At 37.9% G+C, this 27,201-nt stretch overlaps 1 long non-coding RNA gene across 1 annotated transcript in view; it reads right to left on the reverse strand.

Annotated features, from left to right (window-relative positions):
• The window catches only part of LOC121664345, an 80,842-nt gene extending 54,563 nt beyond the window's left edge, over positions 1–26,279 (reverse strand). Inside the window, exons 1-3 of the long non-coding RNA XR_006015962.1 lie at positions 26,084–26,279; positions 6,694–6,752; positions 6,230–6,326 (exon numbers count right to left, since the gene is read on the reverse strand). This is a non-coding gene — a long non-coding RNA (uncharacterized LOC121664345). The remainder of the gene's footprint in view (positions 1–6,229; positions 6,327–6,693; positions 6,753–26,083) is intronic.
• Positions 26,280–27,201: the final 922 nt, after the last annotated feature.

Genomic DNA, 27,201 nt, shown 5'->3' on the forward strand with positions numbered 1-27,201 from the left:
TCTCAGCACTTCCCTAACAGTTAATATTGGACAGTAAAATGGCACCTGAGTTTCTTGTCTTCAGGTTGGTAAGAGAAAAGGCCAGGGGCCAGAAAACCTATTCTTTTATTCTCTTCATCGAGGAGATGAAAAAAGATGAGTCTCTTGGGGGAAGGGGGGAAGTTAATTAAGAAAATCTTCAAAGTGCTTAATTTTGCTACACATAAGTCTGTCTATACAGTTCTTAGAAGAGGTTTGATCACTAGCAAAACAAACCATGATGGATTCATATGCAACCTCATCAAAACAGGCAGAAGGATACAGAGAATTGTATCACTGCTTCCCCATGCTATGCTTGATGTCAAGAGAAAGATGAGCTTGCTTTCCCCTCAGAGAGAATGACCACAGTCTTCAATATTTTCAAAATCTTGTTACATGTTCTTCTTATCCAGGTGACCACCACTTCGTAACGCTCCTGTAAAATGGAAATGAAGCTGTCCTGTCCTTTAATGCTTTCAGAGGAAATGAGGCCAACTTAGTCACTGAACACAGGCTCAGTAAAGATTGTTTTAGGATAGCGGAAGACACAGTCAAGTCTAAAAGAGGAGATGAGATTACGGGGATTTATGGGCAGAATTGACAAAAACTGTGGCGGGAAGGAAGCAGTGAAGAGATTATGGGTAGGGCCTAGGGAGACCTACCGTAGTCAAGTATCAGACTACAGAGGAGAAACTATAAAAAGATATAAACCCAAAGACATAAGAAAAATACATCATTATCTCTCCAAAACTGTACCTTGCTGAGTAACTTATCTCAGATAGCATTCCCAAACAGTTTAGGGAGACTGGCTGTTTGACAGATTTTGATTTCATTGCAGTGTTTGTATTTTGTGAAAGAATAAAATTTTTTCTATACATTTTTGCTACAACTGTCTTCCCTGATTTTTCTAAGAACTCAACAGACCAGGTGTCAATCAAACCTTCTAGTACCAACCACTATGTAGCAGAACATATTTTGCCTCTCTTTTCTTGTTGTTTTGGTTTGGTTTGTATTTTGGTTCTCTTCTTATTTTCCATTAAGTATTTCCAGACTCCAGACTGGGACTCTAAACCTTTAGGAAATATCCTGAGCAGAGGCTATAAAAACAACTGATAGTGTATCACAATATTCATCACTTCTGCAGCACTTGTCCAACTACTAACCCAACAAATACTTTTAAAACTACAATAGATTGGGATTTTTAGGGTTTTTTTCAGCAAGCAGGATATACAGATCATGAACTTTGAAAAGGAGCACCAAATGTTTTTTATTTCCTTTATTGATGGCTATTTTTAAATAGCCACGACAACAGAGGATCAAATAGTTGTAAATAACAATCACTGATTCAGCTCATGTGTTTTTATTTTCACAGGTAGTTTATGACATATTCTGAAATCTATTACATGTTCACAGTTTTTAAGCATTTGCAGCAGTTTTTTGGGGAAAAGACTAGGGTAAAATTGCAGTAGGAAGGAAATAGTGAAGGACTGGTATAGAGACAAGCTGGGGTGGAAAAAAGAGAACAGGCATTTCAGCTGAGCAAATGTTGTGATCTAGTGACCACATGGCCACCCAAGAGCCAGGGCTGGCAAATATCAGGAGAAACGAAGGGCTGGGGTCACGATGGGCTGAGAAGGGACTGTCAAACTGTTACTGCTCCCAAGGGAATTGCCACTGCCAGGGCTGGTAGGGTTTGTGTTCTTTCTACTTGTTCTCCTGTGACATCTTACTGCTCCAGAGTAACACCTGCTAAATAGAAATTCCTCTGCCCAGCTCTCTTGGACAACGCTACCCCATGCTAAAATGTGAAAAACTGCTGATACTTCCAAGTGGGTTTTTTTCAGACAAGGATTAATCAACCATATAATTATAATAATCATAATAGCAAATTCAACTTGGCGACTGCTTGTAAAAGTTGTTGGAAAAATACACACTGGTTTTGGTTGATCTTTAGAATTTGGAAATTAATGCACAGATTCAACATTTTTTATAGAAATAGGTTTCTGATGTAGTTAAATGTTAGGGACAAAGTTCTGCTGTGACTTGCATTTTCCTAAAAGAAAAAATTGACAAAGTTAACTATTTCAGTAAAAAATTTACAACAGATAATAACATCTATTAGAGGACAGTGTACAAACAAAGTGAAGAAAGGTATGATACTATCCCTTAGGACAGAGTTCTGTAGTATTTTTGAGACAAAATAGAACCATATAGAAAGAAATTGTCATTGTAAAGATTAATTATCCTGAATATTCTTGGGAACTTATTTCTTCACACAGCTAAGAACTAGAGGAAGGAGAACTAAGCACTGAACAAAAAAAACCTAGAACCTATATGAAGTAGAAACCTAAATAAATTCAGTAACATATAGGTATTTTACAATGACTGTTTGCTTTATAGAAATAGCAAAATAGGTTTGGCCCATGAAAATTCTCTATGTTCCTCTTCTGCAACACAGAAAAATATCAGTTTCCATATATCCCTACTCATACTGCAAGAGGGAATCCTGTGAGCTGTAGGAGCAGAGAAAGGAAACAATGAATACAGGTTCCCCATTACAAATCACATCTCCCTCTTTACTCTGGGCTCAATTAAGGAGCTCTTCTATTTATTGTACAGCTTGTGTGATGATTGTCCACATACTGTCCTGCAGAATCTGATATGGAATCAGGACAGAGCTCACTTCTAGATGTCTCTGGCACATCTCAACAGTCTCCCTCCTTCTGTGAAATGCCCTGCCTAGACTGTCACTCAAGCAAGCCTGAAGGGCAGTCGGGGCATGGCACTGCTTACTTGTGACGTGCTGTCAAATATTCATTTAGGTGGGTCAAGATAACTTTCTCAGGAACAGCCTAGGAGCTGGAGCAGCACAGGCTGCACGAGTGCCGCTGTGCCTCAGGGCAGGCCCAGGTAGTCAGGTGCAGCCAGCTGCATCCCAGCTGTGCGTGCGTGTGGAGCCACACAGCTGGAATCCAGCCAGCAGCAGCTTGGAAGCTGCATCACCACAGCAGCACAAGACTGAAGCAGAGATGGCATGAGCATGGCAGAGCTGCCCATGGGCATGTGGTTAATCCAGCTGGCTGAATACGCTCATGTGCCTGGAAACAGCCAAATGGCTGTGTGCCTCACTGAATCAGGGCTAAAATTTGGGCTCTTTTGTTTTAAAAAACCTTTTCTTTTTTAGAACTGCTGCTTTAGGGAACCAATGGTACCCAGACATAAAGTAATAAGAACCTATGACAAGAATAATTATAATGTTATGAAAAACACAGAAAGAAGGAGGGGAAAAAAAGCCAAAATGATCATAATCTTAGAGAAATACACATTTACCAAGTAAATAATAGGGGTTTCTGAAAGTCTCAAATAATTAACACAAATCTAAACCCTCTGGTGTTCATTCTCAGGAGAGACATTTGAGACAGATACACCCAAGAGAATGCAACTGATGAAAAGGAAAATATTCCAATCTTCTGGCTAAACAATGTGCTTTGTGAAGATTTTTATTAAGTATTTTAAACACAAAATTAAAATAAATTTATAATTGCTTCATGATGCTCAGATACCAAGGTGATAAGAACATTTTAAACATCATACCAAACTCTAGAAAATTCAAAGTTAATGTTGATGGACCACAGTTTATAGACCTATTATCCTCATTACTATTAACAGTAATGTCTAATAGCCATGCTGCAGCTCTGGAAATACTTTCAGAAGTAACATCGTGAACCTGAACTCAAAGAGAATGTTCATATAGACTAGATCATTTTATGAAGATGAAGGGCTATACACTGCTCTGCTTTTGTTCTAAAGATCCCAAAGAATTAAAATCAAAGAAGGTTTTATGGTTTTTTAACTTCTTTTACCCTTTTGCTTGTTCTGTTAGTATTTTCTAACAAGCACTGAACTAATCTTTCACAGCACTACATTTATGCATGATCTTGAGTCACAAACCTACTATGAACTCCAGCCACCTCCAAAGTGAAGGGTGACAAGAAGGGACTACAGTTCAGACTAGGAAGTGAAGCATATCCTATTTCATGGAGGCTACATGGAAATGCTACAAAACGATCACATTTTTATTCAGCAGCCTGAATTAATGTACTGTCAGCACTAACTACAACAAACCCTCTCCTGTAGAATTTTCTCACATCTTGCTCCACTATACATGGGACAAACAAACTAAAACTTGCATTATTAATTGCACACAGACAATAACTTAAAACCAACCACACCTTAAGATCCTAAATGTCTTTTCCAGCCTAAAGGATTCATTTGGATCCATCTGGTGCAGCTTTTCATTCTGAAAAGTGTGTGGTCAAGACTCTTCATTTACCTGTGCAATTACCAGGCACAGGTGACTGGGCTGACGGGTGCCTTTGAGGTCACCCTCAGCCCACAGCTGCTTTCAGCAGCCCCTCTCTCTCAAGTTGTGGTAACCACAGGCCAGATGCAGCCCAGAATCTGGATATCAGATCTTCAATGCAATTCTAAAGTGCTTTTAAACTTAACCATTTGCTACACTCACTGCGCTAGTTCACATCTCACTGGCTGCCTTGAAATTTTCTCACCCATTTCCCGGACAGCTCTGTGCCAGGCTGGGAGAGAGCTGGAAGAGCCCCAAGCCTTGGCTTCACCTCCTTCAGGGCTGCTACACAGCAGACTGCCCTGGAGAAAGTATTTTGGAGCATGACACTCACATTTCCAGAAGCCACCTCAGAGCTCCACTAGCTAAGAATATGCAGATGTCATATACCGTTCTATTAAAAAACAGTTACAGCTATATATTTATTTCCTGGCAGCCAGAACACAATTGCATTTTGAAATAATAAATTCTTCCAGGAAACAAAACATCCACTCAACTTTAACTCCAAATGCAAACGCCGCTCTCACAGAAGCCCATAGAGAGTTTTGGCACTTGTTTCTTCAACAATAAGATCAGGCTGCCTGCCTGGATCTCCCAAGTCCCAGAACTCTACATTATGTCATTATTATTATTTTTCAGAAGCCTGAGAAATGTGCTAGGCACATCCCCATAGAGATAAAAGGCCATAATCTTGAAAAAATATGGAAGGCTTATCCTGCTTCCACACTGCCTTTTAGATAGTTTAGGAACTAAGCAGGTGTCTCATATCAAACTTATGCATGAAGTCAAAATATCCAACCCTACCCCAGTTCTTATATTTATATTTTCTTTCAGACCTGTATTAAGTTCCTTTTTGAAGCACATTCTCTTGCAGTAGAACAATATTTGTTTATATATTTACATATGCGAATAAGATGCTGCAGGCTGTGATAGGTTCTCTCTAATTTTAGGGATTTTTCTTGAATTGTTTACCAAGAAGTTATAGTTACAACATGTGAGGTGGCAGTTACTAATGGACTAGAACTACATTATTGCAGTGAATGGCAGAGTAAAAAGGTGTATAAAACATGCATAAATGTTGGGGCATTTGTCACTACTTCCTAACACTGCAGCAAAATTCAATATTTTCTTCTACAGTTTTCTGACATAATTTTCAGTCTTCCATGAATATGAGTGTATAAACTGTGTATGTAAACAATTTAATACATTACACTTACAGCAGCTAAAGAATCTGTGCAAAGTACTGCCACATCCTGAAACGAAAACCAGACTCACTTCTATCTGAAAAATACTGAATGCAAGCTTTAAAACTGCAGATGTATTTTAAACAAAAACAATAAATTACTACACAGATAGTAGCCATGTATAAAAGTACTCCTGGCACGACAGCTTAACAAGTCAGAACATTAAACATCTCAATATCCATGGGAGATAAATGTCATCTTCCTACTAGAAATGAGTAGAGAAATATTTTGTTCCTGTTGAGGAAGTGTAGAACCTTATCATGAAGTCCTGGCCTCAGCTCTGGAGTGAAAACCTCTGCCACTACTTCAGGTGTAAAGATTAGTGTTTTGGAGCTCCTGGAAAAGCCAGAGGACACCCTCACCAAGGGCCAGCTTTGCACCAGGCCTACTTGACCTCTTCCAAATGCAACAAAAAATGGCAAGGTCTGTTGAATGACAGACTGTACAAACACAACTGTTTTGGAATGTTTAAAAGGGTGACTGATGTTCTTAAATTGCACTGATTCATCCCAAGGTTCACCACAATGATTTATTGTGATAACAACAGATCCGTACTAAAAATGTCTGAAGTTTGGGAGACGTGAGGCTTTGTCATTATGCTTACCTGCTTTATCAATAGCTGAAGTTCTTCTAGATCAATTTTTACTTTGTTTTTTCTGCATTTCACCCCATGCTGTGCTGGGAATTGGTTGAATTACACACTTAACAAAAAAAAAAAATCAAGATTGGTTACACAAAAATATCTAAAGACAAAATGCAAAATTTTTCAGCATCATCATTAAAAATCCTCCTTTTTTTCTTTCCGTTGAATATTGGCAGTCTAACACATGGTCCCTGTCAAGCAATACAAGAAGAAAATTCAGAAAATTCATAGTTTTCAATCTTTGAAACACATTTGCATACAAAGTGTATCTTTAAGGGAAAATAACTTGGCAGTGTCAGTGGCTGACACAATAGAAGCTTTATCACACTTCTTCTGCACATCTAAAAACATTGCCAAACACTTTAGAATTTAACAGTATTTAACATTTATGAAAGAAAGGCAAGAGTTTAAAATGCTTGGGATACCTGGTTCCTGTGTATTGCGATACTGCATATATTTTCCCTTCATTTCATGATTTTTTCACCTGAGAAAAAAGAAAATATATCAGGTGAACTCTGACTTCTGCAAGATACTGTCTCCTTACTGCAGGCTGCAAGTATTGGAACATAAGGTACATATTTCCCCGAAGAAGTTAGTGTCGTTGTTTGTTAAGTACCTATTTCTGGAACCACAAACACGCCTTCAGTTTGCCTTCTCCAGTGAAAACAGTGATTTTGTGACCAGCAAGATTGTATTTAGAACTCCAAAACACTGATAGGCTTTTGGTCTCATATTTAAAAAAAAAAACCCCCAACAGCTAAACCTTTAATTTCTATACACAGAGTTGTCCCCAGGAAGACACAACATCTTTTACAGTCAACAATGATCATACGTATACAATCTCAGTAGATGGTATAAGACTAAAAAAAGCAGGTTTTCTTTTCTGTTTCAAATACTGTGCTTGATTATTAATGTTATCATTCTTCTTACATAAGGAAAACAGAGTTAAATCCTTTTTGTTATTTTTCACTCTATTATAAATACATCAGAAATCGACATCTTGTACTTCATTTTTGCTTTGTGAACCTACTAAGGATGTAATTATTTCTTTATTGTTATAATTTTGAACTAATGGCTTGGATGATACTTATACTAATAAATATAATAAAAATAAAGGTTTCTTTTAATTTACATTTGAATTCTCACATCCCTTTAAAATTATGACACCAAAAAATGTAGGAGCTAGAATTAATAGAGATTTTCAACTGTTGTTAAAGGACAAAAAACCCCCAATGTACTGGCTTAATTTAAAAAAAAAAAAAAAATCAAATATGACCATTCTAAGTTTCCCTAATGAATATGTTTGCAAAACTATGAATTCTCTTCTAACTTAAACTTGAATTTTTTTTATCTTGTGGAAAAAATTATTTGCCAAATCCTACTTGTTCATAGTGTTTCTCCAGTTTTAGGTCAGCATTCTTATTGGAGTTCTGTGTACTACACAGGCAGATCAATAAGCTTTATGGGCCAGATTTGGATTAACAAAACCAGGTACAACTCTGCTAAAGTTAAATGGATTGTCCCTGCTTACACCAATGATAAAATTGGCTTTTTATGTTGCATTAAAAAAAAGAGAAAATGGAAGTGCTAACAATGGTTTAAATTTGCCATGCTTCATATATAGTTTATCTTAAAACATCTACTTTTGGTTCTTAATTGTAATGGTGTTCTGTAAAGAAACACGACCTTACAGGGCATTTTCAGGAATAGAACAGTCTATATATTAAAAGGCAGCAAATGATTCATAACTGCTTAGCGGTCAGGCCTGTGGGGCCATGCTTCCCATGTGAAATTTTTTTCTGCATTGCAAACTCTTACATTAAATTGTGATAAATGAAGAGCGGAGGCTATTCATACAAATCAATGACTTTAGTGTATGTGTCATTAGCCTGAGAGATGCAGGCAGCGGTCACTACTATAAATCATGTGATGATCTGCTGTCTGCGACTCGATGCAAGCAAGCAGATGCATTAGGAAGGTTAAAGAATGAAATTAATCTGTGCATTTCCCTTTCTTTTTTTTTTTCCTTTAGTCACCTGGTCATACGGAAAGAATTAAAATCACATGATCCAAAGTTAAACTAGCTACAGAACAGTAAGTTGGCTAAGTTAGATGTCACCTTTCAACTTAAAGTTAATTAAATATTAATGGGATTAATTTATTCATCATCACATGAAAAGTAAAATATATAGAATAGGTAAAATCCACCAGTGCTCCTCACACAGGAGTCGATATTATTAATTGCTTTTAATGCAGACTGTGGCACGAGACCACGTGTAAAAGATCAAGCACACTGCAAAATGTGCTCTGATACTTTTAAGTGCAGCATATTTCTTTCTTCACATTTTATAAATCCAGTGTTTAGTAACCCATGGCCATGCTCCTCATACCAGTAACTTGGAGTGGGTTATGAATATGAGTCAGGTTGAATGTATTACTGATGATGGAATACATTCTGAGATATCTGTGACTGGGAGTGTTAATGGTGAGAGTGTGCAAAAGGGGTCAGGGACAGTAAAAAGAGATATGGACAATATAATTTTAAAACTGGAATTAATGAATTTGGGAAGGCCATATTTGATATAAATGTTAGGCCAAAGCCTTCAGTCTTTACTCAATACTTATTCAGGCAAAACACCCACTGACTTCAGTGACAGATTTCCTGGGATGAGAACTAAATTTGCCCCAGGAGTCAGATTGCCCCTTTCTTTTTTACAGAAGCAGAAATTGGGAAGATCATGCAGGAATCTTAGCCCCTCCTGCATCTGTGTGGACCCTGTGGGGGATTATACACATCTCCTTCTTGTGGCTCCACCACTTCCCCTTTGCAGTTTAACACGACTTAGCAAGGAACAAGTCAATATGTCACAGAGCAGAGGCACTGAGCCGGAGTCATGCCCAGGACTAAACACTCAACATGCTACTCTGGAGTGCTGCAGGGCTCCCAAAGTCCAGCAGTGCTTGGGAAGGACTCCAGGATTTGGCCTCTTATGACTTGTCCAGCCTGTGATAAGGAATCCTGAAAAGGGTTTGAAGACTCTGCTTTGAGCCAGCAGTTGTCTCTGGGCACAATCAAGTATGAAAGCAAATTAATGACAGAAGGGGCAGCATTTCAAAGGCGATTGAAGCACTCCATGGGCATAAAACAGTGCAGAACACCTTTGTGCTTATGAAGGGCACTATAAATCAATAAAGTATAAGTTAGCCTGGACAGTGATAAGATAAGTATTGCATGTGCTTAATTCACTTAGCTATCCTTCCGAAAAAGATAATACATTCAATGTAGACATATTTCAATTGAATTGATAGTAGATCTGGATTGAGCAAGCCTAGAGACTGAATTACCTTTATCCATCCCAGCAAGAATAAGGATGAACTTGCAAGCAAAATCAATGTCAGAAAGGTCTTACTGCCTCTTACAACAGCATACCTACTATCATTTATATTGAAATACACAAAAATTATTAATAATTATTAAAAATAGACATCCATCCTGGTAGCAAACAAACTTACAGCAGGTTAAGAACAAATGAAATTAATTTAGATTCTTAAATCCTTCAAACACAAGAAAGAAAGCACAAAATCTGTTTTATGTAATTGCTCAAAACCTACAAAAATTATTATTTAACTAAAGTTGCCAAATAAAGGTGGGGAAGAATTGCAGGTAGTGGATTTAAAATGACTCAGAGCTGATTCCCCCAGTAAAGCCAGTCTCTTGTGTATTGTTCCACTGTAACTTAATTGCAACATCGACTTCATATGTATTTATTTATATTTGGTAGCATTAAGTTTAGGGCACACATCACACACATATTTTAAGTTAATTTTCCCTACCAGCACTTGGTTCTCCAGTTGATCCCATCTAGTCATCAGAGTTGTTATTTTATGTCTAGAGCAGTGATTGAAGTCTATTGCAAATCACACATAGAAATTTCAATCTGGGACCTTTTAAATATTCTAAACTCTGTATTGCAGCTCAGCTTCTACCAGCTGCCTAAGCTGGGGCTGATCATACTTTCTTTGGAGAAGCTGGCCTATGTTGCAGGCTGCAGAACTTCATTAGAAACATTTCTTTCTTTCCCAGTGCAAATTCAGTGATTTTAGGAATTCACATCATATTTGCTGCTGAATTTCCTGTAAAGTTCCGCTTCTGCCCATTCCTGAAGCAAGGAAGAGCTGTATTTTAAACCCAAATGAAGGGAGCCATGATGAAAAATAAGACATGGCTGCCCGTCTTAAAATGCAATTGATTTTTTCAAATTTTTTACTATAATTGCATTTTAGGAAGCAGAGGAGAATCCTGAAAAAGTTTGGTATCAACTTGTAAAAGTCACTCTCCATGACCATCTGAATATGAAATAAAAAGTTTAAAATATTGTGCGGATGAAAATGCTCCTTCCTTTTGGAGCAAATCCATGCTTCCTTTCCAGTGACTAATTCCTGGTTTTTATAACACGTCACTTTTGAGTCAATGCCAAAAAAAGAGGTAAAGGCTCTTTGCAGTCAGTTGGTAGTTTTATACTGTAGGTTTAAATTGCAGGTCAACAGGAAACCTGGGTTTAATTTTTAAGTGTTACATTAAGAAAATAAAATATTTCTTACAAAATCAGCTACTTTACTGGAATGCTTCACACCATACCCAGTTATTTGCCTGTTTTAGGGGTAGTTGGGGAATGCACATCATATTTATTACATGACTGAGTCAGGTTCCTTTCACAACCATAGCACGACTCACCCCGTGCCTTGGTATTTCCTCAGAACAACTGCTTGTTTCCAGGTCCTGCCTCACACTGGACTCCATCATGCTGGATGCTGATTGCCCTCCTTTCCAATTAGCTTCCAAGTGAAGGCACTCCAGAGCTCACAGAATTAGCTCAGCTCCCTACACGTGGCCCAGAGGCTCCTCAGTCCTCCTGTGAGTGTCAGGACTGCTGATGTAAGGGTAGGAGTCAGAGCCAAGCCCTTAACCAGCAATTATGGCTCCCTTAAGTTACAAGAACCCTTTTTAGGGCTAAAAGGGCAAGAACTTGTTGATGTCCCTTTACACTGGTGGGGTCTGAAGGCCATGAGCCAGTGCTGGCATTGCTAACCAAAGGTTTTAGTGGCAGGTCACATCCAGAACCTGGACGGCTGCGGGAGGAGGGCAAGGCAGACCCCTGGGCTTGCTGAATCTCCCAATTACTACACAAAGGACTAAACACAGGGTCGTGGATAAAAGTGAATAAATGTTTCTAAATTCTTATCTTAAACACTCTTAAGCTTAAAGCTATTTAATTGAGGATTTAAAAGCATGTATGCTTTATGAAGCTGGGGCTACCTGCTTCATTCTCTTGCTCTTATTTTTGCTTTTATCCTTTTAGTCTTGAAGAAGCCTAATTAGAAGCTTGAACAGGGCTCTCTCTCCCTGCCCTTAAATCAGTAATTGGCTTCAGTGCAGAGACTGTCAGGAAATTAACACATCACAACATGACAGCTGTTAATTTTTTCTCCTTATTTGTCATATGAATCACTGCTGATTTGCCAGAGTGCATAACAAATTAGTGGTCTGTAATCAGCGGCCTCTCTCCTGTGTGCAGCACCTACTTGTTTTTCCCCTTTTCTCCTGAAGTCCATTACTTCATTGCTTCAGCAGGAATGACTGTTGCTAGGTGTGTCATTGTCAATAAATCAGAATAAGCAGATGCTAAAAGCACAAGAAGCTCTTTAAAGTTTGATGAAGGCTTTTAGTTACATTTTTAAACTTACACTTGGAACTGGATTTTTTTTTTTTTTAAATTGTCACTCCCTGGCATAATATACTGTCAAGTCTTCGGGTATCATCTAAAGCTTCGCATCCTTCACAATGTTGAGCTGAAAATGTGATTTGCAAAAATTAAAAGAAGATATTTTTATGAAGACAATTTTTAAAATGTTAAGGCCTCCTGTGACCCCCACATCAATAAATAACAATTAGACACAATGCACAGTGAGATTTTCCTCTTGCCTTGAGTTATATTTACTGTATTTTTGTATAATAAACTCTATTTAATATGAGTCAGCATGCTCCACACATCAACAGAACTGTATGTAGAAAAGAAGCCTTAAGTGCAAATAGAAACCCACAAAATTTGGGAAAAAAAATGAGTAAAATTCTATTCTCTCATTGGTGCAATTAATCTGAGCATTTTTCGCCACCTTTTTTTTGTCTAGTTTTACAAATTATGATCTATATAAAGAAGGCCATGAGAACAATATGCAATACTGTGCAAAAGCTGGAACACTTCTTCCCATATCTCTGAGCTGTGCTGAGAACTGTTGTTCAGGTGACAGTTTAAGAGGTCTGCAACTGGCTGGTGTTCTCATAAAATTGGAAACGTTTTGGAAATATGAACTGGAAAGATTGAACCCTAAATTGCCTGATGCATATAGCTGCAAAGATCCATTATGTATTCAGTATCTTGTGTCTCAGACAAATTTAAAGAAACCCAGGAATGTGATATATTTCTTTAGCAAAAGGACCAAGTATGGACCCTGTCATATGTTTCCTAATTTGTATTGAAACATGCTTAGAACACAAGTTCCCTATAATTTTTTTTAGTGTTCATAAAAGAGTTTTTTTTTTTTTTTTTACTTCACCTAACCAGAATAAACTACTAGCAATCCAGAACAATGGAAAACAAGGAACCCATGCTCTGAAGTGAAATGCTGCACAATCCTTTGTATACATCACACATTTTTCTCAAGACTCAAAACACTCTACCTTCTCCTCCAGAAAGACATGGGAGAACAAAAAAATTATTCTAAGCTTGACATGATACCTGAAGGCTGGGTGTTCCTGAGGAAGTGCTGCTTCACGGAACTCTGCTGTGAGCAAGGGCATCTTCACACCAGGAGGCAGGAGGGGATCCCAACCCTCTGAGGTCACTCCTGTGAGGCACTGGCCCTGAGCCAGCAAAGCACTTACACACCTGCCTTGCTTTTAAGGTGAGCACGTTTTAAGTGTCTCAGACACAAAGTGCTCAGTGTCTTACAGGGCTCCATGCATCTGTATATGACTGAGATTTATTTTGTGATTCACAGACATCACACAATGCACTCCTATTCTGCCTCCATAGCTACTATGGTGATTTTCAATGAGACTACTTGACAATTATAATTTAAACATTTCAAAGTCTCTTCAGAGGAATCTTCCCTCAAGTTAATTGGTGTTTTGTATTGATCTGTTTGTACAAATATGAAATGGTTGTTAAAATTGTTATTTCGTATACAATGTATAAACCCATTCAAAATTTTGTATTAAATGGTTATTTATATAATGTATATATGTATAAAATTTTATTAAAATGGTTATTTTAATGACAATTATTATTTTTAAAATCTGAGGATTTGAATTGTTTGTCAGCATTACATGTATTTTCTGCTATGATTTCTGTTATATAAATCAATGAAAGTTTAACTTCTTGTAAAGTTTAAGAAAAAAGAGCCTTGATATTTACATTCTTAAATACAACTTGAGGGGTTTTTTTAAAAAATATAAATTTTAGGTTTTTTCAGTAAGAAAAAGCAACGTATTTCAGTGTCTCGGTTTTGAAAGACAGGTGTCTGCTAAGGAAGGCAGAGGCCCCCTTGAAGTGGCAGATATAACCCCTTTTCCCTCCAAGTTATTCTATTTTGAAATCAAGAGCCTTTAGGCGAAGATGTGGGAAATAGGAATAACAGTTCTTTACTATATATATATATGTATATAACCAGTCAAACAAAACAACAACAACTATGGCAGTAACAGCAATCACAAACCCAGTCCCAGCCTTCTCGGCTGTCAGGCTATTTCCCCTCGGGTGCAGTTCCGCTCGCAGCCGGCAGGGGCGCTGGCGGCTCCCGGTGAGCAGGGCAGGTGCGATGGTTCCCCCGCGGCTGCAGGGGGCGCTCCGGAGCGAGCTCGGGAAACCCGCGGCTCTGGTGCCCTGGGATCCCGGGAAGGGATGGAACAAAGGCTTCACAAACCCCTGGGCAGCTGATCCCGGGCTCTCAGGAACAGCAGGCTGAAACAGCAGGCTAGAACGGCGGCTGGAACGGCAGGGACGGACGCAAATCCCGGGTGGCAGGCGAGATGTATCCAGATGGGAGAACCCCACGGACGCCCAGGCAGGCAGGGCGAGCAGGGCTACAGCGTAGCGAAAGCTCGAAGCAGCAGTGGGGCAGGGCAGCCACAGCCCGGTCTCCAGCAGGGCAGGGAAAGCGGCTTTTGGGGTCCCGGCGTTGCTTCCAGCAGAAAGAAAGAACGGCCAAAAAGAAAGAAGCAGCAGCTCCTTTCTCTGCAGCTTCTCTCTCCGGACGCTCAGAGCGAACTGACCCCACACCCAGGTGTAGACAAAGGAGTAGCCAGGCCCGCCCCACTCCCCTTTTTGTCTTTCTTAAGTACAGCTATTTGTCCCCTAGCAACATGCATATGGGAGAAAATTCCTTTAACAGGAAAAAAACTAAGACTAAACTAAAACCCCAACATTCAGAAATTCTCTTTTGTTGTTCAGTCTTAATAAAAATCTTCTTAGCGTACAATATAAAATTTCCATTTGCTCTGTTATGCCACGCTTTAAAAACACAACCTTAATTTTTTATTTACATTACAGAATCAGTTACCCTGAAAAGACCTGAAATTAGCAATTATGAAGAGTGTGCAGTACAGGGCAACTCTCCCAGCCTTTTTGAAATGCCACTACAAAGTAAATCTCCATACTGACTAAAAGGAGTTCCTTGACCTGCTGCAGTACCAAGGCACACAGGGACTGTCTCAGGCATCCTGAAGTCTTTAATAGGGTGTCTGGAGCAGACAGCCTTTGTGCAGAAAGGTCACCACTGAACACTGTTTACTGAGACTATAAATACTATTTTTTTAGCCTAACCAGATTCTACATGTAAAAAGCAGTACTAAGAAAATTATGGTGAACCAACATGTGTTTCAGAATCCAGATTTTTAAAAATCCTTTTCAGGAACCCCTGAGAAAAAGCCAAAAAAAATCAACCAAGAACAAAAACGTAAAACCACAAGTCCAAGTCTCAGAGAAACACTGAATGACACTGACTTACCTACAGGTTTTCAAGCTCCCTGTCATGAGGAAAATAATTGTACGACACCCAACAAATGTTAGATCACTGTGTAGATGTGCTATATTCATTTGCTCATCTCACTGCTTTATCAGCACTTCTGGATGTATCATCCCCAAAATATGCCATCACTGATCAAAATTCAGAGCAGAGCAAATATCAATTGAGTCTGGTCAGAAAAGGAAAGAGTTGGCAGGTTACAGACAATGGCCAGCTATGTTTTGCTATGCATTTCTGGTATGGGGTTATTTTAGGGTGAAACCCTAAAATTTCCATTAGGCCACTCTTGTTAGCAACACTTGCTTAAGTGGTGAAGAATTAAATGGCCAATGTTTATTTGCAATTCACTGGCTGACCACTGTGTTGCTGTTTAATAAATAAAAAGCTGGGGGAATTGAAGTACAGTAGACTTGATATTTATTATTAAACTTCCTTCCTGTCCCCAATATTTCGGGAGCCTGTTATTAGTGGTCTCAGAATGATAAAACAATGGATTTGCCAGCAACTATACATACCCCATAAACCAGCATGTACATTTAAATAAAGTGATGAGATGTTCTTAAGGGGAATTGACAACAATTTTACTGGGAAATTTTACTGGAAATTTTACTGGGACATCTCCAGTCACCACTGTTTCCATTATTATGAATCCTGAGAGAGATTCCTTCAAAAGTTCTGAAAATCTGCACAAGTTAAAAAAAATATAAATACATTTAGCAAAATATGCCCATGCAAAAGGCTTTAAAGTAGGAATTTTTCCCTAAGGGATGTAGAAAGGGAATAGACAGGAATTATTTTCTATTAATACTCAAAAATTCCAAGAGTCACACCAAAACACTAAAAAGAATCATTATGCTGATTTACTAAGACATATAAACTTACATTCTAGCTCCCTGGGTATCCAGCATGAGGCCTTAAAGAAGCCTTAAGGAATACATGTAATTAGTTCTATGTTCCTTAGCCTTAATTTTTTTCTCCTTTCCCATTCATCCTTTCTAAAATTTCCACAATAAATATTTTCAATAACTTTTATGAAATAATAGTTTAACGCTGTTTTTCAGGCAATGTTTTTTAAAAGACGAGTGAGGAGGACTTGAGGTATGATTTTAGGAATGTTTATTACACGGAAAAAGGAAGAGTCTCCCCAGACTGAGGAACTGGGTTTATATCAAGACTTGCTATATTAATGTGTAAAATCTTAGCAGTGTTTCACCCTTCTGAAAAAAGTAAGGGTCAGAAGTAAAAGAGGAAAAAAAAGAAAGGATTTAGTTCCTTTTTTTAATATTGCTATATAAAAAGATTCACCTTTTTTATTAAAGTTCTTTGATGGCCGTGAGAAATACACCTGCAAGGATAACTATCTGCTGTCTAATACACTGAATTAACATCAGTCTAATCTTATCCAGTGACTACTGGCAATTAGTACCAGGAGAACAAATTAGAAGCTGTTTTGTATATCAGATCATCACAGCATTTCAAAACACCTTTTCTGTTTAACAAACATTTCTTCATCTCTTATGGTATGCTGAAATATCTTTAATTACAGTGCCATTAATTTGTAAAAGTCATATTGTCCATCTGGGGTCCTCCGAATATGGAAGAGTATTAGCAAAATTGTAGAACAGTATTAACACCTGTCAGAATGCAAAAGGCTGGCTCAGCCTTCAATTAAAGCAATGATGAATATCTCTTTCTTTCTGTCACAGGTTTTTTTAAGGCATAATGCAAAATCTCAGCTCTGAGGCCTTCAATGAGCAAAGCCCATCAAAGGAAGCCAAACAGTGGAGGGAAGACTGCAGAAAGGTGGTGTAAAAATTAAATCAGATGAAGGTGGAAGCAGTTTCTAGGGGTTTAGTACCACAATAGCAGCTTGCTGACATCAGCTCAGTTCCTCGCAGATGTCTGATATCCTTGGCAGGGACTGCTAGCATGGCACAGGTGGTGAAAGGCCATCAGAGCTAAGCAGGTCCTGAGAACTGCCACTGTGCTTTGTGCTTAGCTTATCTCACTGGTGAGAATTAAGAGTAAACTGCACTGGAAAAAAGAAAATGGCAACTAGCAAAAGGAGATGGTGCAAAGTCCACTGCACATTGGGGTTTAAAAATACCTTGGGAGATCTTTGTTTTAGGACAGAGCAGAGTTTTGAGAAGTGACAATACTGATGTTCCTGAAAATCCTTTCTGTTGAATGTTCCTGGAAGTGATTTACATTAGAAGATACTCAAAAAGTCTATGCAGCTCCAAAATTAACATCTAGATTATTGTCTAGAAGAACAAGAGCTGTAATATTTACATCTAGACCCAACATTTCCTGGAAATATATTAGCATGTATTTCATAAGCATGAAGCTGAAAGCACCAGTAAGTACCAGCATCCTTTCTATCTCAGAAGGTAACTCTGAAACTGGGCAACAAGCGGGCAAAAAAGAAAAGGAGGTACTGCAAAAGTTATTAAGCAGCTTTATAAACCAAAATAGTCCAACTTATTTTGGGGAAAATGGTGATTGCTGCATTATTCAGAGAAAATTGCTGAGTTTTTTGCTGCAGTACAAAATCTCTATATTTCTTGTTGCATACTGAAGAAAAAAAAGAAAACTGTGCAAGTCCTAAAATCTGCAATCCAATGATGAAGGATTTACTTTAAGTCACAAAATGCTTAGCTATTAGATGACCTATAAACATTTTTGTTTCATGAGTGAATGTTTAATCTAGCACAATACAATGGTTCCAAAGGAAACCATTAATAGCAACATTTTGTAGCAGTTGTGTGTATGTCCCCACTGGACCTCTAAATGAAGTCTGCATAAGGACTGTAAAGGTAGTAACCCTGCAGCTACAGCTATAATTATCAGGATTTAATGGTGTTTATGAATGACTTGCTATGAGTCAAAGGATAATAATACATCTTATTAAAAATTTATTCCAAGTTATTTTTATAAAACTTTACTCATTTACATGTCACCAATGACTGTTCTTTTAAATGAAACTATAGAACAATAAGGAACATTTAGGCTTCAAGAGAAATCCTAGCACAGGGTCATTATATAATGACTCAGTATAAACAACAAACAACATGTAATATTTGTAATATTGCAATTAAAAATATAAGCCTAAAAGTGAATGTGTGGAGTTAAAAAAATTAAAAAGCAAACCTAAAAAATAAGTCTTTAAAAAACGACTTTTAGCGTCATATAAAAATAATGCTAAACTCCAGCTCTGATTCACTAAGGTAAATGACCATAGATCTTTTTAGCAACTAATGACTAAACATGATCCAAATGGAACGGCAGCCAGATGGCACATGGGACTCATGGAACATAGCTATCAGATCAACCACAAACCTGAATCAGCTAATGTAGTTCAAGATGCATTAACTAATAATTCCCAGGAAGTAAATATTCCAAATGAAAGAAACCCAAAGATTTTTTTATTTTTTGGAAAACTTAATAAAAGTATACTCATGATGAAAAGGAACTCATTCTAGGTGTCAGGAAAGGGAGATGGAGAATCAAGATCCTTTTCCAATTTTTTTTTAGCTGGTTACTGGTTTAGATCCAACAGAGCCCATTTAGTCTGGTATTTCTGTACTCTTTTCACTCCAAATTTTACTCTCCAGCAGAATATTTAGACATTACCTAAACTTTAACAACCAAAATTAAGGATTTTTTCTTCTAGAAAAGTCTATATGTTGCACTGTTTTAGCCCATGGGTAAGAGACACAGTGCTGTTTAAAGACTAGAAAACAACAATCAGGACTTCTACACTCTGTACATATCTACCATTAATATAATGCCCAAAGAATTTAAAACTCACAGGAAAATGAAATATATTGATTATTCAAAAATATTCACAAATGTCTTTTACTTGTCATCTCTTTAAGAGCAATTTCCTAAAGAGCTGTTAATGAAACTCTGGGCCTTCATCAATACAGTGAATTGGGACGTCTGGTGTGTTTTCCACTTTGTCCATCTTTGCCCACCAGTTCAATGCAACACATAAATGATTTCACCTGTCTTAATATTTTGGATTTCACACCGGAAAAAAGGGGTTTAAGAATCAGCATTGCTTTAATAGGGACTGGTGAGGACACCAGAAAATGATTAAGGGCTATGGGGAAAGAGGCAGCAGGTGCAGTGAAAGGAGAAGCAGTAAAAGGCAGAAGCAATGAACTGTTACCCAATAGATGCCAGTAAAAGTACGAACACTCATTTTTGCTTGACGAATATTTAAGTGCTTATGATTAAAACATGCTTTTAAAACAGTGTTATGAGGAAGAAAATCTGAAAAAAGAAAAAAATACACTCCAATCAAAAATAGTCTCAGCATAAATGAGTAACTGGAGACTTTTTAAGTTCGTCACTCAGTTCTGATCCTTAGCTCACCCTCAAAGACATGTTGTTGTAAAGGTTAATTAATTAAAGTGCACAGAAATTATTATTTGAGAGCTGCTAGGTAAGTGCAAAGTACTGTTACTATAGGTTAATATTTTGCTCTTAGGGCACAGCCATGCTTGACACCCATGTACATTACATTCTCAGACAAACAGTTTCAAAGCTCAGGGCCTTAGCCCAGCTCTGCTGAAGTAAATGGGAATGGTTCTGTGGGTGTTCAAGACCTTTGAATCTAGCTCTGAGGATACAGCTGTGTGGTATAAAGCTATCTCCTAGCTCCATTAGCATATGCCTCTGGCTCAAGACAGCTAATCTGTTTTGCTTCTCAGGCAAGCTAATTAGATCAGAAGATAGAGGATAAAGCCTGTGAATCTTCAGAGAAATGCCACTGCTCTGACTAGGAGTAAGCACAGAAAACGCAGGGAATTTGTATAAATAACTGAGTTCAAAAGTGTTAAGTACCCGCTGGTTCCCATGGACATCATGGAAATACACAGATGCTCAGCATCCCTGGCCAGAGACCACCATTAGCATGTGTTTTGTCTGGACATAAGAGATTTGAGCCACTTCTCCCAAGTGACACTTTGATATCAGTAGTTCTATCATGTTACAATCAGACTTTTGTTCATAGAACTTCAATAGTTTGTTAAGAGCAGTGTAAGAGTGTCATCTCCCCAAAAGCACCTTGACCCGCTGCACAGTCCTCTGAGGTGAGATATGACACATAACCAAGAAGTCTGAGACTAGCTGTCATTTCTTTCTCTCTGCCACCCACCAACAGCTGCAATTAGCAGAAGCAATTAGACTAATTTCCTCATTACATGGAACAGTCTATGGCTTTCTCTTTGAAGCCTATGAGACTCTAGAACTTCCTCCTTATAATTCAACATATCTCACATTTAGGGCCTTAGCAAGACATCTGTTTCATGAGGGAGTCTGAGATGTGAAGGGATGAAAAGCAATGGTAAGTTCCTTTGGAACTGAGCTCAGTTCTGTTAAGGTTAAATCTAATTTAATTGACCGTATAATTAAAAAAGTTATAATTTAAGAGTATTGGACAGGCACCTTTATCATTTTATACTTGAGCAAATAAATAAGTTCAGAGCTGAATTTGAAGTCAAAAATTAAAATTTAGGATTTCTTGGACTTAAGGACTATTTCACACATCACAAAAACATAGTTATAGAGCTTAACTGGTACAACAAAAATTTTCCCATAACTGCTGTAATAAGAACCATACACAACATAAAACCTCAAGTGGAATGCATGAACAGTAAAAGTGCTGGTCCCTTTCACTGTGACAGGGATTGTTTTACCTGGTGCAGCACACAGAAAGTTCATCTGCTGAGTAAGACCCTGTGCCAGAATTTCCCAAATCTTGGGGACCTGATATTCTCCATCTGTTTCCTCTTTAAATCCTGGAAACAGGCAGAATTGAAATTCTGCTAAAAATGAACAGAAGGGAATTATCTATAAAAAATTTTATTTAAGGAATGTTTGAAAAATATTATACATATTTTGTCTGTTCTTTTCCATCAATTAAGAAAAAAACATGAGGAGATGCCTGATTCCTCAGGTATTATCTTCCAAGGAAAATCAGACTGGTCCAGATGAAAATGTAGAAGAGTCAACAGTATTTTCCCAGCTATTGTGTAGAACCACCTTATCAATTAATAAGAATTAATAGGAATTGTAAGAATTAAAAGACCGATTTGGGAATGCAGACATGAAACCATTCTTTTCCAACAAACAAGGATACAGATGATACACTGGTAAAAAAGTAAAATGCAGACAACTTCCTTCAACATGACATTACACAGTACTTTTGAATAAACTTGTATACCAAATATTCTTGCAGGCATTAAAATAAAAGTTTGCTGATAATAATGCAATTATTGAAAGATTTATATGCACTGAAATTCTTTTAAATAAGGGCAGCTTTTTCATTTCAATTTAGGCCAAGAGTTAAATTAATTTCCCTGTAACAGTTATGGGGAAACATTTATTTTCATTTTCTACATTAAGTTCAACCTACTAATAATTCTCTGTTCCCACCTCCTCTCCTTCACTAAATGATGTTAAAAGTGAAAGAAAGGATGTTTGCCTACTTATATTTATTCTTTCTATCCAGCACAGAGCTCCCACCTGCCCTCTATCACATCTCTGTAGGAGGATGGAAATTTAGCAGAAGCAAAGACCAGGAGTGAAGAATTCCTATTAATTCTTATTAATTGATAAGGTGGTTCTACACAATAGCTGGGAAAATACTGTTGACTCTTCTACATTTTCGTCTGGACCAGTCTGATTTTCCTTGGAAGATAATACCTGAGGAATCAGGCATCTCCTCATGTTTTTTTCTTAATTGAGGGAAAAGAACAGATAAAATATGTATAATACTTTTCAATTCACACAGATTTACATTCTAACTGTGGAAACATTTTATTATTTTTAGACACCACAACACTTTTTGGTCTCTTCCCTTCCATGTTGCCATCTCTGCTTTCCACCTGTATGCTTATTCATCTTTGAAGATTCCATGACTTGTAACAGAAAATAGAAAAATTTTTTTTCTATAAGATTTACATCTGAAAAAAACAACTTGGCACAACTGTATGGACAATGTGTGCAAATTTGCATACACTCTATATATTCCCCCCCCCCAATATTTTCTACATTTGTAAACCACAGATGTATAACAGAAAAAAGAAAATACAAAATATTATATTAGTAACTTACATTTAATAATTGAGTCATTACTTAATAATACTTGAAGTATACATTAAATTTAAATTATATCTTATATCTGTCAGAAAAGAACGACTACCTAGATGTTTTATGGGCACAAAGTCTCCAGGGAGTGTCACAAATTCACTTGATGTCCGTAAGTAATTAGTTTTCCATTTGGATCTGTGATTTAGCTGAAGGATGTGTAAAAGCATGTGCAGACAAGCAGTCAGGAATGGAGAGTTCTCTATTGACTATGAATTTGAGCACCTTCTTACTCATTGTTTATTCTAAAAAATGTAGTGAGATGTGCTGTGCTGAAGAAACAGGCACCTGTTTCCTACAGTCATGTTCAAAAACTAGACACAGGAAGTCTTTTTGTTTCAGACAAATCTTTCTTATTTTCTTCATCTGTGAGCACTGACAGTTCAGCCACACAGATCTGATTTTTTTTTAAGATGAGCAACCCCAAGTACTTTGGTACAGGTCTGTATTCCTGGGAAACAGACATTTGGATTGTATTCCAACCTTTTTTTGTTTTTACAGTGTTAATAGTTATAATCATGGTACCAGGGCCAGTTGGTTAATATCTTGTATCAATTATTCTTTTAAATGATCATTTTTCAAAACATTTTTGTGAATTTTCATAAAATTTTCCCTGTTTTCCTCTCCCTAAAATTTTCCTGAAACATCTTCACTGCAGTTTGAATGTACAGAATTATTGTTTCAATTTATCATTTTCAGATTATCAATTTAACTTATATTTGAAATAAAATTATTTTTCTATCTTAAAATTAAGAAGTTTCATCTATTTTAGCATTTCACAGATTAGGTTTTTACAACAAATTTTCCATCTTGTTTTTGATTGAGTTTCTTTTTCATGTTTTTCATTTCAGCTGTTGATTTGTTCTGTATTTCCCTTTGTATCCAATTGCCATATAAGTCCATTTCTATCACACAATGCCCTATGTATTCTTTCCTTGATGGGTACATATTGTCCCTGACTGGTTCAATGGAGTCACTTGAAGTCACACTTGAATCCAACCTCTTCCCACACATTGGGTTTGTCTGTTAAAAGCTCTGCCTGAAGCAACATTCAGAAGACCAAATCTTTGGTGAAGGACAGAAAACAGCAATGATTTCTTGAGAATATTCCCCCAGCCTTACAGTCAGGCACTCTTTTTTCTTTATCATTTACACCTGTGTTAGCTGATGGCTTTACTGTTTTGCCAGCAATTACCCATTTCATTCTCACAAAGCCTTCCCTCTCCCCTCCTCCAACCCAATGTAAATTAAGGACACCACATCATAAATGTCTATTCAGGCAGAGATGAAGATCAGTCCTTAATGTTGAACTGCACAGGGAAACTCTGTTGCTTCCCCTGTGCTGGCAGCCAGCTCACAGGACCAGAAGAGCTCTGGGAGCCACAGAGATCATGGAAGGGAGAGGCGAGCTCACCTTCTCCAGAGCTTGTGAAGCAGAGAAGCCCTCACACAAGGTTTTCAACACAGCTCCTAGCAGATGTGACATGAGGACACAAAGGTATTCTTGACTGGACCCTGGGCACAAAGGACAAGGTTTGGAGGGCTGGAGCTGATAAAACCATGAAAAGAGGAGGTTTATGCTACACCTCATCCACCTCCTCCTGCTTGTCTTGAGCCTTGACACAAGCAGGTGCTGACTAGAAGCCTTGAGCCTTCTCAACCTTCGCTACTTCAGTCCTGGAAAGTGTTAATTTGTTAAATGCTGCTTATCAGGAACCAGACAGCACTACAAAGCCCATATTTGAGCAAGATGAAGACAGAGACATTCTCCTGAGCTCCAAGTGCTCCAATGGTGTCAGTAACTAAAGCCTGCTTTCTCCAAGGGGGAACTAAGCAGTTTGCTGGGTTTAGATCAACTTCACAGCTGTAGAAAGGCAGGTGCCATGAACCTCTTACCAGTTTGACTGAGCCACCTCTCCATGGAAAGAGAGCCATCTCTCTCTCATCTATGTATTATTTCTATTCTGTGTGGTGTTAAATCTTGAAAAACTGTTTTGTACTATGCTGTAAGGTTTTGCTTTAAGGTTGTCCCTGTCTCTCTGATTCAGAGCTTGCTTTGAAGCAGGTTTGATTTGAAGTTGTTCACCCTGTGTCTTATTACACTAGATTTGCTCCTATTTTGGCAGCCCTGTGTTGAAAGAACAACAACAACAAAAAATTAGCTGTGCATTAATTTGAGACAAATCAAAATGGAAAAGGATGTAGGCAAGAGAATTTTGGTTTTGTTAATCTTCCTTGTATAGGAGCTCTACTTGCTCTGTGACTTTGTCCACTGTGGCATTAACTTGACTATAAAATAGGGATAATTATATTTTCTTCCTTGATAAAGTGATCTACAATATATGGATTGATAGGGTACATAAGTTATGCATTTTTAATAATGAGGGGATAGACCTGTACACATTTCAAGCTTTGTAAGAATTAATGTATCTGCAATAATATAAATTGTTAGGCCCTAAAGCTGAAAGCCGTTATGGATGTTTTTAATGTACTATTTTTGAAGTTCAATACAAAGTGTCACAAGGCATTATGTGTTTCCTGTTTGTAATCAAGGAAAATATTAGAAAATTTAAGAACAAATAAAAACCAAATAAACTCACAACCATTCTGAAGGAAAAACTCTTATTGCATGATTTTCTTGCAGTGCAGATTATGGGTCAACTCATAGTTAATATTATTTATATGAAGGTAAATGTCCTCTGCTCTACAGAAAGAATAAAGACTCTATTCATGAAAATGTTAAAGCGAGACTGTATCTGAACAACAAAGATATTTTTAAAGCAATAAAATATTAAACAGATGCCAGTGTTTTCTTAGATACATAAATGGCCTGATATGGAAGACAGTCAGGTAATAGCTTTGAGCTGTGAATGTTCGCAACAAAATGTGTAGTCATATAAATCTCACTTGGATTGCATTGCACTAGAAAATCAAAATGCAGAACAGGCCTGCTTAAAGAGATGTTAAAGTTCACAAATCTTTTCAGAAACCCAAGGTTGAATTGATGTAGGCTGATTTATTAATTTGATTTCAAATTCTGGAAAATTCTGATTTTTGAGAGGTTCATGATTTAAAGAAGCACATAAATTAACGTCACAAATTTTCAAAAATTGTTTTTAAAACCTATTTAGATCCCAAACTCATGTCAAAGTGTTGTAAGTTCTTTTTAAGGAAATATGATAATATAAATCTAACACATTTTGCCTATTTCTGGAGTCATTTACGTGACCAAATTGTTTTTAGTTATTAAATATATCAAATACACGCAGAAAGTGAGAACTGCAGAAACCCATGGGCCAAAACTCAAGATGTCTATAACTTGAATTTGTATAGGTATTAACAAGAAAACACATCAGAGTTCCTTTGCCTCTGACGATAGGAAGATATTTTTCACTATGAGGGTGGTGAGACACTGGAACAAGTTGCCCAGGAGGCTGGGGACACTCCAAGCCTGGCAGTGCTCAAGGCCAGGTTGGATAAGGCCTTGAGCAACCTGGGCTGGTGGGAGAGATCCCTCCCCATGGCAGGAAGGTTGGAACTAGATAATTTTTAAGGTCTATTCCAAGTCCTTACCATTCTATGCTTCTATGATTTTTCACCTCCTGGTAAGGTAGATCTGGTCAGCAGGCACATGTTCACAACCAGCTGCAAGAAATAACAATCACAGCTCCCCTACTAGCTTCCAAATGACTCCTCGATCCAGCAAATTCACTCAGGATCTCAGAGCAGGCTGGTCTTCTCACTCCATGCCTGTGTGGGCTATGACAGCCACCAGGACAAACAAAAAGGGATCTGAGAAAAAAGAAAAGGCTCTTCAGTGCAGGCCATTCATCTGCAAAATGCCAAGTTTCCCACATTTGCTTTCCATCAGCTGCAGCACTTCAAAGTGCTACACACTCATGGATCTGCTTTAGGATCATGGCACAGAGTCACAGAACATCCTGATTGGGAAGAGACCCACAAGGACCATGGGTCCAGCTCCTGTCCCTGCACAGACACCCCAACAACCCCACCCTGTGTGTTAGAGCATTGTCCAAATGCTTCTGGAGCTCTGACAGCCTTGGGGCTCTGCCCATTCCCTGGGGAGCCTGTTCAATCTGGGGGAAGAACCTTTTTCTAATATCCAACCTAACCCTGCCCTGACATAACTTCAGGCCTTTCCCTCAGGTCCTATCGCTGGTCACCGATTTTTTTCTGAGTGTCATGACCTTTTTTTCCCTGAGTGGGCCCTAAAATAGCTTTTCCCAGAGTGTTTTTTGGCTGTTTCAAAGTGATTTGGTTCCTCTCTTTTTGAAAGCTTCAGTAATAACCCCCTGAAGACTCCTTCATCTCTCTAATTTGTGAATGGAGTAATATGGGATCTCTGTGGATAGAGATTTCTGAAAAAGAAAAGGGTCTGCTTTGGATGCTATGACTCCTTATCAAGTATGTAGCAGAAATTATTTTAGAGGACCATTTAATTCTGCACTTAGGTGTTTCTCATTAGGCTCTCTAGCACAGGATTAGCAGTAATTCCACTGTTCCAGAGCTTTTGTCATTAACAGCATCCCACCTACAGCAACCTCTGTTAGTCAATAATAACAGCCTGTTTAAAAATAGCAGCATCAACTTGTTTGCACTGTTATTATCTGTGCATGGTTTATTTCCCCACAAGACTCTGGGTTGGTGCATAACCTGCTCTCTCTGGGCCT

Source organism: Corvus kubaryi, unplaced genomic scaffold (genome assembly GCF_017639235.1).
Source record: "Corvus kubaryi isolate FWS band 111438036 unplaced genomic scaffold, C.kubaryi_AGA036_p1.0 37300, whole genome shotgun sequence".
In the NCBI taxonomy this organism is placed as follows: Eukaryota; Metazoa; Chordata; class Aves; order Passeriformes; family Corvidae; genus Corvus; species Corvus kubaryi.